The 18,053-nt window shown below is 51.4% G+C and overlaps 1 protein-coding gene across 1 annotated transcript in view; it reads right to left on the reverse strand.

Moving 5' to 3' along the window:
• LOC137361877 (serine/threonine-protein kinase A-Raf-like) overlaps positions 1 to 18,053 on the reverse strand; it is a 178,592-nt gene that overhangs the window by 159,781 nt on the left and 758 nt on the right. The gene's annotated exons all lie outside the window — the stretch shown is intronic.

Raw genomic sequence — 18,053 nt, forward strand, 5'->3', positions numbered from 1 at the left:
ATTGCTCAGGGCAGGGGAGGATGCAGAGGCTCGTTTCATTCAGGCAGCAGAGGCTCACCTTGTAATCCCTGTGAATCAACAACAAGGCCCGGTGACTGGTTAAGCAGCAGTATCTCAATCAGCCCGGGAGGCTAACCTACAACATTTCTCATCGAGTTACAAAGCACAGAAACAGGCCCTTCGGCCCATCGTGTCTGTGCCGGCCATCAAGCATCTAACTATTCTAATCCCATTTCCCCACACTTGGCCCGTAGCCTTGTATGCTATAGCCTTTCAAGTGCTCATCTAAATACTTCTTAAATGTTGTGAGGGTTCCTGCCTCTACCACCCCTTCAGGCAGTGTGTTCCAGATTCCAACCACCCTCTGGGTGAAAACATTTTCCCTCAGATCCCCTCTAAACCTCCTGCCCCTTACCTTAAATCTATGCCCCCTAGTTATTGACCCCTCTGCTAAGGGAAAAAGTTTCTTCCTATCTAACCTATCAATGCCCCTCATAATTTTGTACACCTCAATTAAGTCCCCCCTCAGCCTTCTCTGCTCGAAGGAAAACAACCCTAGCCTATCCAGTCTCTCTTCATAGCTGGAGGGGGTTACTGAGATAGGGAGGGGTGTAGGGGCCGGAGGAGGTTACAGAGATAGGGAGGGTTGTAGGGGCCGCAGGAGGTTACAGAGATAGGGAGGGTTGTAGGGGCCGGAGGAGGTTACAGAGATAGGGAGGGTTGTAGGGGCCGGAGGAGGTTACAGAGATAGGGAGGGTTGTAGGGGCTGGGGGAGGTTACAGAGATAGGGAGGGTTGTAGGGGCTGGAGGAGGTTACAGAGATGGAAGGTTGTAGGGGCTGGAGGAGGTTACAGAGATAGGGAGAGTTGTAGGGGCTGGAGGAGATTACTGAGATAGGGAGGGTTGTAGGGGCTGGAGGAGATTACTGAGATAGGGAGGGTTGTAGGGGCTGGAGGAGGTTACAGAGATAGGGAGAGTTGTAGGGGCTGGAGGAGATTACTGAGATAGGGAGGGTTGTAGGGGCTGGAGGAGATTACTGAGATAGGGAGGGTTGTAGGGGCTGGAGGAGGTTACAGAGAGGGACGGTTGTAGGGGCTGGAGGAGGTACAGAGATAGGGAGGGTTGTAGGGGCTGGAGGAGGTTACAGAGATAGGGAGGGTTGTAGGGGCTGGAGCAGGTTACAGAGATCGGGAGGGTTGCAGGTGCTGGAGGAGGTTACAGAGATAGGGAGGGTTGTAGGGGCTGGAGGAGGTTACAGAGATAGGGAGGGTTGTAGCAACTGGAGGAGGTGACAGAGATACGGAGGGTAGTAGGGGCTGGAGGAGGTTACAGAGATAGGGAGTGTTGTAAGGGGCTGGAGGAGGTTACAGAGATAGGGAGGGTTGTAGGGGCTGGGGGAGGTTACAGAGATAGGGAGGGTAGTAGGGGCTGGAGGAGGTTACAGAATAGGGAGTGTTGTAAGGGGCTGGAGGAGGTTACAGAGATAGGGAGGGTTGTAGGGGCTGGAGGAGATTACAGAGATAGGGAGGGTTGTAGGGGCTGGAGGAGGTTACAGAGATAGGGAAGGTTGTAGAGGCTGGAGGAGGTTACAGAGATAGGGACGGTTGTAGGGGCTGGAGGAGGTTACAGAGATAGGGAAGGTTGTAGGGGCTGGAGGAGGTTACAGAGATAGGGAGGGTTGTAGGGGCTGGAGGAGGTTACAGAGAGGGACGGTTGTAGGGGCTGGAGGAGATTACTGAGATAGGGAGGGTTGTAGGGGCTGGAGGAGATTACTGAGATAGGGAGGGTTGAAGGGGCTGGAGGAGGTTACAGAGAGGGACGGTTGTAGGGGCTGGAGGAGGTTACAGAGATAGGGAGGGTTGTAGCGGCCGGAGGAGGTACAGAGATAGGGAGGGTTGTAGGGGCCGGAGGAGGTTACAGAGATAGGGAGGGTTGAAGGGGCTGGAGCAGGTTACAGAGATAGGGAGGGTTGTAGCAACTGGAGGAGGTGACAGAGATACGGAGGGTAGTAGGGGCTGGAGGAGATTACAGAGATAGGGAGGGTTGTAGGAACTAGAGGAGGTTACAGAGATAGGGAGGGTTGTAGGAGCTGGAGGAGGTTACAGAGATAGGGAGGGTTGTAGGGGCTGGGGGAGGTTACAGAGATAGGGAGGGTTGTAGGGGCTGGGGGAGGTTACAGAGATAGGGAGGGTTGTAGGGGCTGGAGGAGGTTACAGAGAGGGACGGTTGTAGGGGCTGGAGGAGGTTACAGAGAGAGGGAGGGTTGTAGGGGCTGGGGGAGGTTACAGAGATAGGGAGGGTTGTAGGAGCTGAAGGGGGTTACAGAGATAGGGAGGGTTGTAGAGGCTGGAGGAGGTTACAGAGATAGGGAGGGTTGTAGGAGCTGAAGGGGGTTACAGAGATAGGGAGGGTTGTAGGGGCTGGAGGAGGTTACAGAGATAGGGAAGGTTGTAGGGGCTGGAGGAGGTTACAGAGATAGGGAGGGTTGTAGAGGCTGGGGGAGGTTACAGAGATAGGGAAGGTTGTAGGGGCTGGAGGAGGTTACAGAGATAGGGAGGGTTGTAGGGGCTGGAGGAGGTTACAGAGATAGGGAGGGTTGTAGGGGCTGGAGGAGGTTACAGAGATAGGGATGGGAATTGAGGCCTTGGGGTTGATTTGAAAACAATGATAAACATTTTAAAATCGAAGCATTGCTCGTCAGGGAAAGAAAGTAGGTCAGTGAGCACAGGGGGACGCTGTCGCCTGTCTCTGCTCTGTCAGCTGAGTGGTCCGTCTGCGCTGTGGTTTCCGTGGGCGGCTCGACTCAGCTGTCAGGTTCTGCCCCCACATCCTCCCTGCACCAGCTCTGTCAGTGACACGTCAGGAACCTTCCTGCAGGGTCCTGTGATCATGCAATCAGCCGTCAGCTATCCAACAGCTCCTGTTGTCATGAGCAGAGCCTCCCGCGGCACAAAGGAGGCAAGGTGCTGCATTCGCCCGGCGCCTTTCACAACCTCAATACATCCCGAAGTGCGGCGCAGTCAGTGCAGTCAGCGCTGCGAACGGGACAACACGGCAGCCGATTGGCACACAGCAAGATCCCACAGTATGGCATAATAATGGCCAAAGATTCTCGGTTGAGTGTTACAAAAGCAAAACGCTGCAGATGTTGGAAATTTGAAATCGAAGCAGAAAATGCTGGAAATCCAGCTGGGTGTTTGTCGAGGGATAGATATCGGCCCCAAGACACTGAGGAGAACTTCCCACCACCCACACCCCCTCGCTGTCCTATTCATCTTCCGATAGTGGCCGTGGGCTCTTTTACATCCACCTGAGGGGGCATATGGGGGGCCTCGGGTTTAACGTCTCTTCCTGAAAGACGGTCCCTCCGACAGTGCGGAGCTCCCTCAGTACTGACCCTCCGACAGTGCGGCGCTCCCTCAGTACTGACCCTCCGACAGGGCGGCACTCCCTCAGTACTGACCCTCCGACAGTGCGGCGCTCCCTCAGTACTGACCCTCCGACAGGGCGGCGCTCCCTCAGTACTGACCCTCCGACAGGGCGGCACTCCCTCAGTACTGACCCTCCGACAGTGCGGCGCTCCCTCAGTACTGACCCTCCGACAGTGCGGCACTCCCTCAGTACTGACCCTCCGACAGTGTGGCGCTCCCTCAGTACTGACCCTCCGACAGTGTGGCGCTCCCTCAGTACTGACCCTCCGACAGTGCGGCGCTTCCTCAGCACTGACCCTCCGGCAGTGCGACACTCCCTCGGTACTGACCCTCCAACAGTGCGGCTCTCCCTCAGTACTGACCCTCCGACAGTGCGGCGCTCCCTCAGTACTGACCCTCCGACAGGGCGGCACTCCCTCAGTACTGACCCTCCGACAGTGCGGCGCTCCCTCAGTACTGACCCTCCGACAGTGCGGCGCTCCCTCAGTACTGACCCTCCGACAGTGCGGCGCTCCCTCAGTCCTGACCCTCCGACAGTGCAGCGCTCCCTCAGTATTGACCCTCCGACAGTGCGGCACTCCCCCAGTACTGACCCTCCGACAGTGCAGCGCTCCCTCAGTATTGACCCTCCGACAGTGCGGCGCTCCCTCAGTACTGACCCTCCGACGGCGCGGCGCTCCCTCAGTACTGACACCAGGGGTCGTGTCAGGCTGGGATTACGGGGCTCAAGTCTCTGGACTGGGGGCTCGAAACCTCGACCTGCGCTCCCTGGAATTTTTTTTTGGAGCGTACGGGTGATTCGTTTAAGTGTGCTGCAGCCCTAAAGGGTATGCGCATCACGTGATCGGTTAAAAGGGCTGACCCGTCCGCAACCTGCGCAGGAACCTTCGGATCGCCACACGGCCGAGAGGCAACGCTGCCCACGAGCCTCTGACTCACTGTGACACTGCTGGAAAGGTCTGAATGATCTTCTCAGAATCAAATGTGGGATCACTTTCAAAGTCAGCTGAAGAGACTTTTCAGAAACGGACGGGCTGCTGTTTTTTTTTCCTAACTTCTGCTTATTTCTAGGAAATATTCCAAAATACTTTTGCAAGTGAATCATCTTTTTTTGATCTAACTGGTTAGGTTCGTCCACATGCGGCAGGGGACTAATGAGTCAGCACACACTGATGTCAAAGCACGCCTGCAAGACTCAAAAGTGGGCCATCAGGCCGAGCTGTCACATGGTTCACACATAACTTTCTTCATCGTCTGAAATGTCTGGACATGACCTTGAGCAATTCAGAGAGCACCAAGTGACTCCAAAAATAGCCCTGCCACTTATTTTGAAAGTATTTCCAGAAGAATGCCTATCAGATTGGCAAGTGGTACAATCCGACCATTAAAGGCAGACAGGCGATGACAACAGAAATACCAAATCTTCGACAACATACAGGCCAATAACCCCTCGCCTGTACTCTACCCAGCACAATGTACAGTACAATAACCCCTCGCCTGTACTCTACCCAGCACGATGTACAGTACAATAACCCCTCGCCTGTACTCTAATCAGCACCATGTGCAGTACAATAACCACTCGCCTGTAATCTACTCTGCACCATGTACAGTACAATAACCCCTCGCCTGTAATCTACTCTGCACCATGTTCAGTACAATAACCCCTCGCCTGTACTCCAATCAGCACCATGTGCAGTACAATAACCACTCGCCTGTACTCTACTCTGCACCATGTACAGTACAATAACCCCTCGCCTGTAATCTACTCTGCACCATGTTCAGTACAATAACCACTCGCCTGTACTCTACTCTGCACCATGTACAGTACAATAACCCCTCGCCTGTAATCTACTCTGCACCATGTACAGTACAATAACCCCTCGCCTGTAATCTACTCTGCACCATGTTCAGTACAATAACCCCTCGCCTGTACTCTAATCAGCACCATGTGCAGTACAATAACCACTCGCCTGTACTCTACTCTGCACCATGTACAGTACAATAACCCCTCGCCTGTACTCTAATCAGCACCATGTGCAGTACAATAACCACTCGCCTGTACTCTACTCTGCACCACGTACAGTACAAAAGCCCCTCACCTGAACTCTACTCTGCACCATGTACAGTACAATAACCCCTCACCTGAACTCTACTCAGCACCATGTACAGTACAATAACCCCTGACCTGTACTCTACTCAGCACCATGTACAGTACAATAACCCCTCGCCTGAACTCTACTCAGCACCATGTACAGTACAATAACCCCTGACCTGTACTCTACTCTGCACCATGTAGACTACAATAACCCCTCGCCTGAACTCTACTCAGCACCATGTACAGTACAATAACCCCTGACCTGTACTTTACTCAGCACCATGTACAGTACAATAACCCCTGACCTGTACTCTACTCAGCACCATGTACAGTACAATAACCCCTCGCCTGAACTCTACTCAGCACCATGTACAGTACAATAACCCCTGACCTGTACTCTACTCTGCACCATGAACAGTACAATAACCCCTCCCCGTACTCGACCCAGCACCATGTACAGTACAATAACCCCTCCCCGTACTCTACCCAGCACCTTGTACAGTACAATAACCCCTCCCTGTACTCTACTCTGCACCATGTACAGTACAATAACCCCTCCCTGTACTCTCCCCAGCACAATGTACAGTACAAAAACCCCTCGCATGTACTCTACTCGGCACCATGTACAGTACAATAACGCCTCGCCTATAATCTACACAGCACAATGTACAGTACAATCACCCCTCACCTGTAATCTACACAGCACAATGTACAGTACAATAACCCCTCGCCTGTAATCTACACAGCACCATGTTCAGTACAATAACCCCTCACCTGAACTCTACTCTGCACCATGTAAACTACAATAACCCCTCGCCTGTACTCTCCTCTGCACCATGTACAGTACAATAACCCCTCCACTGTAATCTACCCAGCACCATGTACAGTACAATAACCCCTCGCCTGTACTCCACCCAGCACCATGTACAGTACAATAACCCCTGACCTGTAATCTACGCTGCACCATGTACAGTACAATAACCCCTCGCCTGTAATCTACTCAGCACCATGAACAGTACAAAAACCCCTCCCCGTACTCTACTCAGCACCATGTACTGTACAATAACCCCTCGCCTGTACTCTCCTCTGCACCATGTACAGTACGATAACCCCTCCCCGTACTCTACTCTGCACCATGTACAGTACAATAACCCCTCGCCTGTACTCTCCTCTGCACCATGCACAGTACAATAACCCCTCCCCGTACTCTACTCAGCACCATGCACAGTACAATAACACCTCAGCTGAACTCTACTCTGCACCATGTACAGTACAATAACCCCTGACCTGTAATCTACTCAGCACCATGTACAGTACAATAACCCCTCCCTGTAATCTACTCAGCACCATGAACAGTACAAAAACCCCTCGCCTGTACTCTACTCTGCACCATGTACAGTACAATAACCCCTCCCTGTAATCTACTCAGCACCATGAACAGTACAAAAACCCCTCGCCTGTACTCTACTCTGCACCTTGTACAGTACAATAACCCCTCGCCTGTAATCTACTCAGCACCATGTACAGTACAATAACCCCTCGCCTGCAATCTACTCAGCACCATGTACAGTACAAAAACCCCTCGCCTGTACTCTACTCAGCACCATGTACAGTACAATAACCCCTCGCCTGTAATCTACTCAGCACCATGTACAGTACAATAACCCCTCGCCTGTAATCTACTCAGCACCACGTACAGTACAATAACCTCTCGCCTGTACTCTACTCAGCACCATGTACAGTACAATAACCCCCCGCCTGTACTCTACTCAGCACCATGTACAGTACAATAACCCCTCGCCTGTACTCTACTCAGCACCATGTACAGTACAATAACCCCTCGCCTGTAATCTACTCAGCACCATGTACAGTACAATAACCCCTCGCCTGTAATCTACTCAGCACCACGTACAGTACAATAACCTCTCGCCTGTACTCTACTCAGCACCATGTACAGTACAATAACCCCCCGCCTGTACTCTACTCAGCACCATGTACAGTACAATAACCACTCGCCTGTACTCTAGCCAGCACCAGGTACAGTACAATAACCCCTCGCCTGTACTCTACCCAGCACCATGTACTGGACAATAACCCCTCCCCGTACACTACTCTGCACCATGTACAGTACAATAACCCCTCGCCTGTACTCTACCCAGCACCATGTACAGTACAATAACCCCTCGCCTGTACTCTACTCAGCACCATGTACAGTACAATAACCCCTCGCCTGCAATCTACTCAGCACCATGTACAGTACAATAACCCCTCGCCTGTACTCTACTCAGCACCATGTACAGTACAATAACCCCTCGCCTGTAATCTACTCAGCACCATGTACAGTACAATAACCCCTCGCCTGTAATCTACTCAGCACCACGTACAGTACAATAACCTCTCGCCTGTACTCTACTCAGCACCATGTACAGTACAATAACCCCCCGCCTGTACTCTACTCAGCACCATGTACAGTACAATAACCCCTCGCCTGTACTCTACTCAGCACCATGTACAGTACAATAACCCCTCGCCTGTAATCTACTCAGCACCATGTACAGTACAATAACCCCTCGCCTGTAATCTACTCAGCACCACGTACAGTACAATAACCTCTCGCCTGTACTCTACTCAGCACCATGTACAGTACAATAACCCCCCGCCTGTACTCTACTCAGCACCATGTATAGTACAATAACCACTCGCCTGTACTCTAGCCAGCACCATGTACTGGACAATAACCCCTCCCCGTACAATACACTGCACCATGTACAGTACAATAACCCCTCGCCTATACTCTACTCAGCACCATGTACAGTACAATAACCCCTCGCCTGTATTCAACTCTGCACCATGTACAGTATAATAACCACTCCCCTGGCTCTACCCAGCACCATGGACAGTACAATAACCCCTGGCCTGTACTCTACTCTGCACCATGTACAGTACAATAACCCCTCGCCTGTACTCTACGCTGCACCATGTGCAGTACAATAACCACTCGCCTGTATTCAACTCTGCACCATGTACAGTATAATAACCACTCCCCTGGCTCTACCCAGCACCATGGACAGTACAATAACCCCTGGCCTGTACTCTACACTGCACCATGTACAGTACAATAACCCCTCGCCTGTACTCTACTCTGCACCATGTACAGTACAATAACCCCTCGCCTATACTCTACTCAGCACCATGTGCAGTACAATAACCACTCGCCTGTATTCAACTCTGCACCATGTACAGTATAATAACCACTCCCCTGGCTCTACCCAGCACCATGGACAGTACAATAACCCCTGGCCTGTACTCTACTCTGCACCATGTACAGTACAATAACCCCTCGCCTGTACTCTACGCTGCACCATGTACAGTACAATAACCCCTCCCCGTACTCTACCCAACACCATGTACAGTACAATAACCCCTCCCCGTACTCTACCCAACACCATGTACAGTACAATAACCCCTCCCCGTACTCTACCCAGCACCATGCACAGTACAATAACCCCTCTCCTATAATCTACTCAGCACCATGTACAGTAGAATAACCGCTCGCCTATAATCTACCCAGCACCATGTACAGTACAATAACCTCTCCCCGTACTCTACCCAGCACCATGTACAGTACAATAACCCCTCCCTGTACTCTACGCTGCACCATGTACAGTACAATAACCCCTCCCCGTACTCTACTCTGCACCATGTACAGTACAATAACCCCTCCCCGTACTCTACCCAGCACCATGTACAGTACAATAACCCCTCCCTGTACTCTACGCTGCACCACGTACAGTACAATAACCCCTCGCCTATACTCTACTCAGCACCATGTACAGTACAATAACCCCTCACCTGTAATCTACTCAGCACCAGGTACAGTACAATAACCCCTCACCTGTACTCTACTCCGCACCATGTACAGTGCAATAACCCCTCGCCTGTAATCTACTCAGCACCACGTACAGTACAATAACCCCTCCCTGTACTCTACGCTGCACCACGTACAGTACAATAACCCCTCGCCTATACTCTACTCAGCACCATGTACAGTACAATAACCCCTCACCTGTAATCTACTCAGCACCAGGTACAGTACAATAACCCCTCACCTGTACTCTACTCCGCACCATGTACAGTACAATAACCCCTCACCTGTAATCTACTCAGCACCAGGTACAGTACAATAACCCCTCACCTGTAATCTACTCAGAACCATGTACAGTACAATATCCCCTCCCCGTACTCTACTCAGCACCATGTACAGTACAATAACCCCTCGCCTGTACTCTTCTCAGCTCAATGTGCAGTACAATAACCCCTCGCCTGTACTCTACTCAGCACCATGTACAGTACAATAACCCCTCGCCTGTACTCTTCTCAGCTCAATGTGCAGTACAATAACCCCTCGCCTGTACTCTACTCAGCACCATGTACAGTAGAATAACCCCTCACCTGTACTCTACTCAGAACCATGCACAGTACAAAAATCCCTCACCTGTAATCTACCCTGCACCATATACAGTACAACAACCCCTCGCCTGTAATCTACTCAGCACCATGTACAGTACAACAACCCCTCGCCTGTAATCTACTCTGCACCATGTACAGTACAAAAACCCCTCGCCTGTACTCTACTCAGCACCATGTACAGTACAATAACCCCTCCCCGTACTCTACCCAGCACCATGTACAGTACAATAACCCCTCCCCGTACTCTCTCCAGCACCATGTACAGTACAAAAACCCCTCGCATGTACTCTACTCTGCACCATGTACAGTACAAAAACCCCTCGCATGTACTCTACCCAGCACCATGTACAGTACAATAACCCCTCAGCTGCAATCTACTCAGCACCATGTACAGTATAATAACCCCTCAGCTGCAATCTACTCAGCACCATGTACAGTATAATAACCCCTCACCTGTAATCTACTCTGCACCAGATACAGTAGAATAACCCCTCGCCTGTACTCTACTCAGCACCATGAACAGTACAAAAACCCCTCGCCTGTACTCTACTCAGCACCATGTACAGTACAATAACCCCTCGCCTGTAATCTACTCAGCACCATGTACAGTACAATAACCCCTGGCCTGTACTCTACTCTGCACCATGTACAGTACAATAACCCCTTGCCTGTACTCTACTCAGCACCATGTACAGTATAATAACCCCTCACCTGTAATCTACTCTGCACCAGATACAGTAGAATAACCCCTCGCCTGTACTCTACTCAGCACCATGAACAGTACAAAAACCCCTCGCCTGTACTCTACTCAGCACCATGTACAGTACAATAACCCCTCGCCTGTAATCTACTCAGCACCATGTACAGTACAATAACCCCTCGCCTGTACTCTAATCAGCACCATGTGCAGTACAATAACCACTCGCCTGTACTCTACTCTGCACCATGTACAGTACAATAACCCCTCCCCGTACTCTACTCTGCACCATGTACAGTACAATAACCCCTCCCTGTACTCTACGCTGCACCACGTACAGTACAATAACCCCTCCCCGTACTCTACTCTGCACCACGTACAGTACAATAACCCCTCCCTGTACTCTACTCTGCACCATGTACAGTACAATAACCCCTCCCCGTACTCTACTCTGCACCATGTACAGTACAATAACCCCTCCCTGTACTCTACTCTGCACCATGTACAGGACAATAACCCCTCCCCATACTCTACCCAGCACCATGTACAGTACAATAACCCCTCCCTGTACTCTACGCTGCACCACGTACAGTACAATAACCCCTCGCCTATACTCTACTCAGCACCATGTACAGTACAATAACCCCTCACCTGTACTCTTCTCAGCACCATGTATATTACAATAACCCCTCCCCGTACTCTACTCAGCACCATGTACAGTACAATAACCCCTCGCCTGTACTCTTCTCAGCTCAATGTGCAGTACAATAACCCCTCGCCTGTCCTCTACTCAGCACCATGTACAGTAGAATAACCCCTCACCTGTACTCTACTCAGAACCATGCACAGTACAAAAATCCCTCACCTGTAATCTACCCTGCACCATATACAGTACAACAACCCCTCGCCTGTAATCTACTCAGCACCATGTACAGTACAACAACCCCTCGCCTGTAATCTACTCAGCACCATGTACAGTACAATAACCCCTCCCCGTACTTTACCCAGCACCATTTACAGTACAATAACCCCTCCCTGTACTCTACGCTGCACCACGTACAGTACAATAACCCCTCCCCGTACTCTACTCTGCACCATGTACAGTACAAAAACCCCTCGCCTGTACTCTACTCAGCACCATGTACAGTACAATAACCCCTCCCCGTACTCTACCCAGCACCATGTACAGTTCAATAACCCCTCCCCGTACTCTACCCAGCACCATGTACAGAACAATAACCCCTCCCCGTACTCTCCCCAGCACCATGTACAGTACAAAAACCCCTCGCATGTACTCTACTCGGCACCATGTACAGTACAATAACCCCTTAGCTGCAATCTACTCAGCACCATGTACAGTACAATAACCCCTGGCCTGTACTCTACTCTGCACCATGTAAAGTACAATAACCCCTCGCCTGTACTCTACTCTGCACCATGTACAGTACAATAACCCCTCGCCGGTACTCTACCCAACACCATGTGCAGTACAATAACCCCTCCCCGTACTCTACCCAGCACCATGCACAGTACAATAACCCCTCCCTGTACTCTACGCTGCACCACGTACAGTACAATAACCCCTCCCCGTACTCTACTCTGCACCATTTACAGTACAATAACCCCTCCCCGTACTCTACGCTGCACCATGTACAGTACAATAACCCCTTGCCTGTACTCTACTCTGCACCATGTACTGTACAATAACCCCTCGCCTATACTCTACTCAGCACCATGTACAGTACAATAACCCCTCACCGGTAATCTACTCAGCACCATGTACAGTACAATAACCCCTCGCCTGTACTCTACTCCGCACCATGTACAGTGCAATAACACCTCGCCTGGACTCTACTCAGCACCATGTACAGTACAATAATCCCTCACCTGTACTCTACTCCGCACCATGTACAGTGCAATAACACCTCGCCTGGACTCTACTCAGCACCATGTACAGTACAATAATCCCTCACCTGTACTCTACTCCGCACCATGTACAGTGCAATAACACCTCGCCTGGACTCTACTCAGCACCATGTACAGAACAATAACCCCTCACCTGTACTCTTCTCAGCACCATGTACAGTACAATAACCCCTCCCCATACTCTACTCAGCACCATGTACAGTACAATAACCCCTCGCCTGTACTCTTCTCAGCACCATGTACAGTACAATAACCCCTCCCCATACTCTACTCAGCACCATGTACAGTACAATAACCCCTCGCCTGTACTCTTCTCAGCACCATGTACAGTACAATAACCCCTCACCTGTACTCTTCTCAGCACCATGTACATTACAATAACCCCTCCCCATACTCTACTCAGCACCATGTACAGTACAATAACCCCTCGCCTGTACTCTTCTCAGCTCAATGTGCAGTACAATAACCCCTCGCCTGTACTCTACTCAGCACCATGTACAGTAGAATAACCCCTCACCTGTACTCTACTCAGAACCATGCACAGTACAAAAATCCCTCACCTGTAATCTACCCTGCACCATATACAGTACAACCCCTCGCCTGTAATCTACTCAGCACCATGTACAGTACAATAACCCCTCCCCGTACTTTACCCAGCACCATGTACAGTACAATAACCCCTCCCCGTACTCTATCCAGCACCATGTCCAGTACAATAACCCCTCGCCTGTAATCTACTCAGCACCATGTACAGTACAATAACCCCTCGCCTGTACTCTACTCTGCACCATGTACAGTACAATAACCCCTCGCCTGTACTCTACTCAGCACCATGTACAGTACAATAACCCCTCACCTGTACTCTTCTCAGCACCATGTACATTAAAATAACCCCTCCCCGTACTCTACTCAGCACCATGTACAGTACAATAACCCCTCGCCTGTACTCTTCTCAGCTCCATGTGCAGTACAATAACCCCTCGCCTGTACTCTACTCAGCACCATGTACAGTACAATAACCCCTCGCCTGTTCTCTACTCAGAACCATGTACAGTACAATAACCCCTCACCCGTACTCTACTCAGCACCATGTACAGTAGAATAACCCCTCGCCTGTACTCTGCGCAGCACCATGTAAAGTACAACAACCCCTCGCCTGTGTCTACCCAGCACCATGTACAGTACAATAACCCCTCCCCATACTCTACTCTGCACCATGTACAGTACAATAACCCCTCACCTGTACTCTACTCTGCACCATGTACAGTACAATAACCCCACGCCTGTACTCTACTCAGCACCACGTACAGAACAATAACCCCTCACCTCTACAACACTCATCACAGTGTACAGTACAATAACCCCTCGCCTGTACAACAATCAGCACGGTGTGCAATACAATAACCCCTCGCCTGTACAACACTCATCACAGTGTACAGTAAAATAACCCCTCGCCTCTACAACATCCAGCACGGTGTGCAGTACAATAACCCCTTGCTTGTACAACATCCAGCACAGTGTACAGTACAATAACCCCTTGCTTGTACAACAGCCAGCACAGTGTACAGTACAATAACCCCTTGCTTGTACAACACTCATCACAGTGTACAGTACAATAACCCCTCGCCTGTACAACATCCAGCACGGTGTGCAGTACAATAACCCCTTGCTTGTACAACATCCAGCACAGTGTACAGTACAATAACCCCTTGCTTGTACAACAGCCAGCACAGTGTACAGTACAATAACCCCTCGCCTGTGCAACACTCTTCACAGTGTACAGTACAATAACCCCTTGCTTGTACAGCATCCAGCACGGTGTACAGTACACTACGAACGTCCAATCTCTCTACACCTCCATCCCCCACCAGGACAGTTTTAGGGATCTCTACTTCTTCCTTGAGCAGAGGCCCAACCAGTCCCCATCCACCACCACCCTCCTCCACTTGGCTGAACTTGTTCTCACATTGAACAACATCTCCTTCAATCTCCACTTACTTCCTCCAAGTAAAAGGTGTTGCTATGGGTACCCGCATGGGCCCTAGTTATGCCTGTCTTTTTGTTGGATATGTCAAACATTTCTTGTTCCAGTCCTACTCAGGACCCTCCCCCAACTCTTTTTCCGGTACATTGATGACTGTATCGGTGTCGTTTCCTGCTCCCGCCCCAAACTGGAAAACTTTATCAACTTTGCTTCTAATTTCCACCCTTCTCTCACCTTTACATGGTCCATCTCCGAAACTTCCCTTCCCTTCCTCGACTACTGTCTCTATCTCTGGTGATAGGATGTCTACTAATATCCATTATAAACCCACTGACTCCCACAGCTACCTTGACTACACTTCTTCACACCCTACCTCCTGTAAGGACTCCATTCCATTATCCCAGTTTCTCCATCTCCGACACATCTGCTCTGATGATGCTACCTTCCACAACAGCTCTTCTGATATGTCTTCCTTTTTCCTCAACCGAGGATTCCCCCCCACGGTGGTTGACAGGGCCCTCAACCGTGTCCGCCCATTTCCTGCACCACTACCCTCACCCCTTCCCCTCCCTCCCAGAACCGCAACAGGGTTTCCCTTGTCCTCGCTTTCCACCCCATCAGCCTCCATATCCAAAGGATCATCCTCCGCCATTTCCGCCACCTCCAGCGTGATGCCACTACCAAACACATCTTCCCCTCCCTTCCCCATGTCAGCATTCCGAAGGGATCGGTCCCTCCGCGACACCCTGGTCCACTCCTCCATTACCCCCACCACCTTGTCCCCTTCCCATGGTACCTTCCCCTGCAATCGCAGGAGGTGTAACACCTGCCCATTTACCTCCTCTCTCTTCACTATCCCAGGCCCCAAACACTCCTTTCAGGTGAAGCAGCGATTTACTTGTACTTCTTTCAATGTAGTATACTGTATTCGCTGCTCACAATGTGATCTCCTCTACACTGGAGAGACCAAACGCAGACTGGGTGACCGCTTTGCGGAACATCTCCGCTCAGTCCACAAGCAGGGCCCCGAGCTTCCGTTTGCTTGCCATTTCAACACTCCCCCCTGCTCTCATGCTCACATCTCTGTCCTGGGATTGCTGCAGTGTTCCAGTGAACATCAACGCAAGCTCGAGGAACAGCATCTCATTTACCGATTAGGCACACTACAGCCTGCCAGACTGAACATTGAATTCAATAATTTCAGAGAATGACGGGCCCTGCATTTTACTTTTATTTTTAGTTTTTTTCCTTTTTCCTTTTTTTATATTTTTGTGTGTTTATTTTATTTTATTTCATCTTAGTTTGTTCAGTTTGCTTACTCACTGTTTTTTTTTTCATGTTTGTACTTGCAGCTGTTCAATTTTCAGTCCATTAACACCCTATCTGTACTAATGCTTTGTGTCTTTCAACTCACCATTGACATATTGTTTGCCTTTGCTCCATGACCTTCTGGTCAGCTATTCTGTGACCTTGTCCTATCTACACCTTCTCCTTTGTTATCTCTTGCCCCACCCCCGCTTTACTTGCTTATGCCAAAGACTTGCAGGTTGACAGGTAAATTGGCCATTATAAATTGCCCCTAGTATAGGTAGGTGGTAGGGGAATTGAGGGAAGGTGGGGATGTGGTAGGAATATGAGATTAATGTAGGATTAGTATAAATGGGTGGTTGATGGTCGGCACAGACTTGGTGGGCCGAAGGGCCTGTTTCAGTGCTGTATCTCTAAATAAATAAAAAAATAACCTCTTACATTTCTAAAAATGCCAGTTCTGAAGGGTCACTGACCTGAAACGTTAACTCTGCTTCTCTCTCCACAAATGCTGCCAGATCTGCAGAGTATTTCCAGCATTTTTTATCTTCATTACAGTACAATAACCCCTCGCCTGTAAAACACCCAGCAGGGCGGACAGTACAGTAACCCCTCGTTTGTACAACACTTACAATAACCCATCGCCTGTACAACAGCCAGCACGGTGAAGAGTACAGTAACCCCTCACGGTGCCCTGCTCCTGAGACTCGAGCATAGAAATCAAGCTGACACTTCAAGTCCAGTACAGAGGGAGCGCCGCACTGTCGGAGGGTCAGTACTAAGGGAGCGCCGCACTGTCGGAGGGTCAGTACTGAGGGAGCACCGCACTGTCGGAGGGTCAGTACTGAGGGAGCACCGCACTGTCGGAGGGTCAGTACTGAGGGAGTGCCGCACTGTCGGAGGGTCAGTACTGAGGGAGCACCGCACTGTCGGAGGGTCAGTACTGACGGAGCGCGTCACTGTCGGAGGGTCAGTACTGAGGGAGCTCCGCACTGTCGGAGGGTCAGTACTGAGGGAGCGCCGCACTGTCGGAGGGTCAGTACTGAGGGAGTGCTGCACTGTCGGAGGGTCAATACTGAGGGAGCGCCGCACTGTCGGAGGGTCAGTACTGAGGGAGCGCCGCACTGTCGGAGGGTCAGTACTGAGGGAGCGCCGCACTGTCGGAGGGTCAGTACTGAGGGAGAGCCGCACTGTCAGAGGGTTAGTACTGAGGGAGCGCCGCACTGTCGGAGGGTCAGTGCTGAGGGAGTGCCGCACTGTGGGAGGGTCAGTACTGAGGGAGCGCCGCACTGACGGAGGGTCAGTACTGAGTGAGCGGCGCACTGTCGGAGGGTCAGTACTGAGGGAGTGCCACACTGTCGGAGGGTCAGTACTGAGGGAGCGCCGCACTGACGGAGGGTCAGTGCTGAGGGAGTGCCGCACTGTGGGAGGGTCAGTACTGAGGAAGCGCCGCACTGTCGGAGGGTCAGTACTGAGGGAGGGCCACACAGTCGGAGGGTCAGTACTGAGGGAGGGCCACACTGTCGGAGGGTCAGTACTGAGGGAGGGCCACACTGTCGGAGGGTCAGTACTGAGGGAGGGCCACACTGTCGGAGGGTCAGTACTGAGGGAGTGCCTCACTGTCGGAGGGTCAGTACTGAGGGAGCGCCGCACTGTCAGAGGGTCAGTACTGAGGGAGCGCCGCACTGTCGGAGGGTCAGTACTGAGGGAGCGCCGCACTGTGGGAGGGTCAGTACTGAGGGAGCGCCGCACCGACGGAGGGTCAGTACTGAGGGAGCGCCGCACTGACGGAGGGTCAGTGCTGAGGGAGCGCCGCACTGTCGGAGGGTCAGTACTGAGGGAGCGCCGCACTGACGGAGGGTCAGTACTGAGGGAGCGCCGCACTGACGGAGGGTCAGTGCTGAGGGTGTGCCGCACTGTGGGAGGGTCAGTACTGAGGGAGCGCCGCACTGACGGAGGGTCAGTACTGAGTGAGCGGCGCACTGTCGGAGGGTCAGTACTGAGGGAGTGCCACACTGTCGGAGGGTCAGTACTGAGGGAGCGCCGCACTGACGGAGGGTCAGTACTGAGGGAGGACCACACTGTCGGAGGGTCAGTACTGAGGGAGCGCCGCACTGTCGGAGGGTCAGTACTGAGGGAGTG

The sequence above is a fragment of the Heterodontus francisci genome, unplaced genomic scaffold, assembly GCF_036365525.1.
Source record: "Heterodontus francisci isolate sHetFra1 unplaced genomic scaffold, sHetFra1.hap1 HAP1_SCAFFOLD_617, whole genome shotgun sequence".
In the NCBI taxonomy this organism is placed as follows: Eukaryota; Metazoa; Chordata; class Chondrichthyes; order Heterodontiformes; family Heterodontidae; genus Heterodontus; species Heterodontus francisci.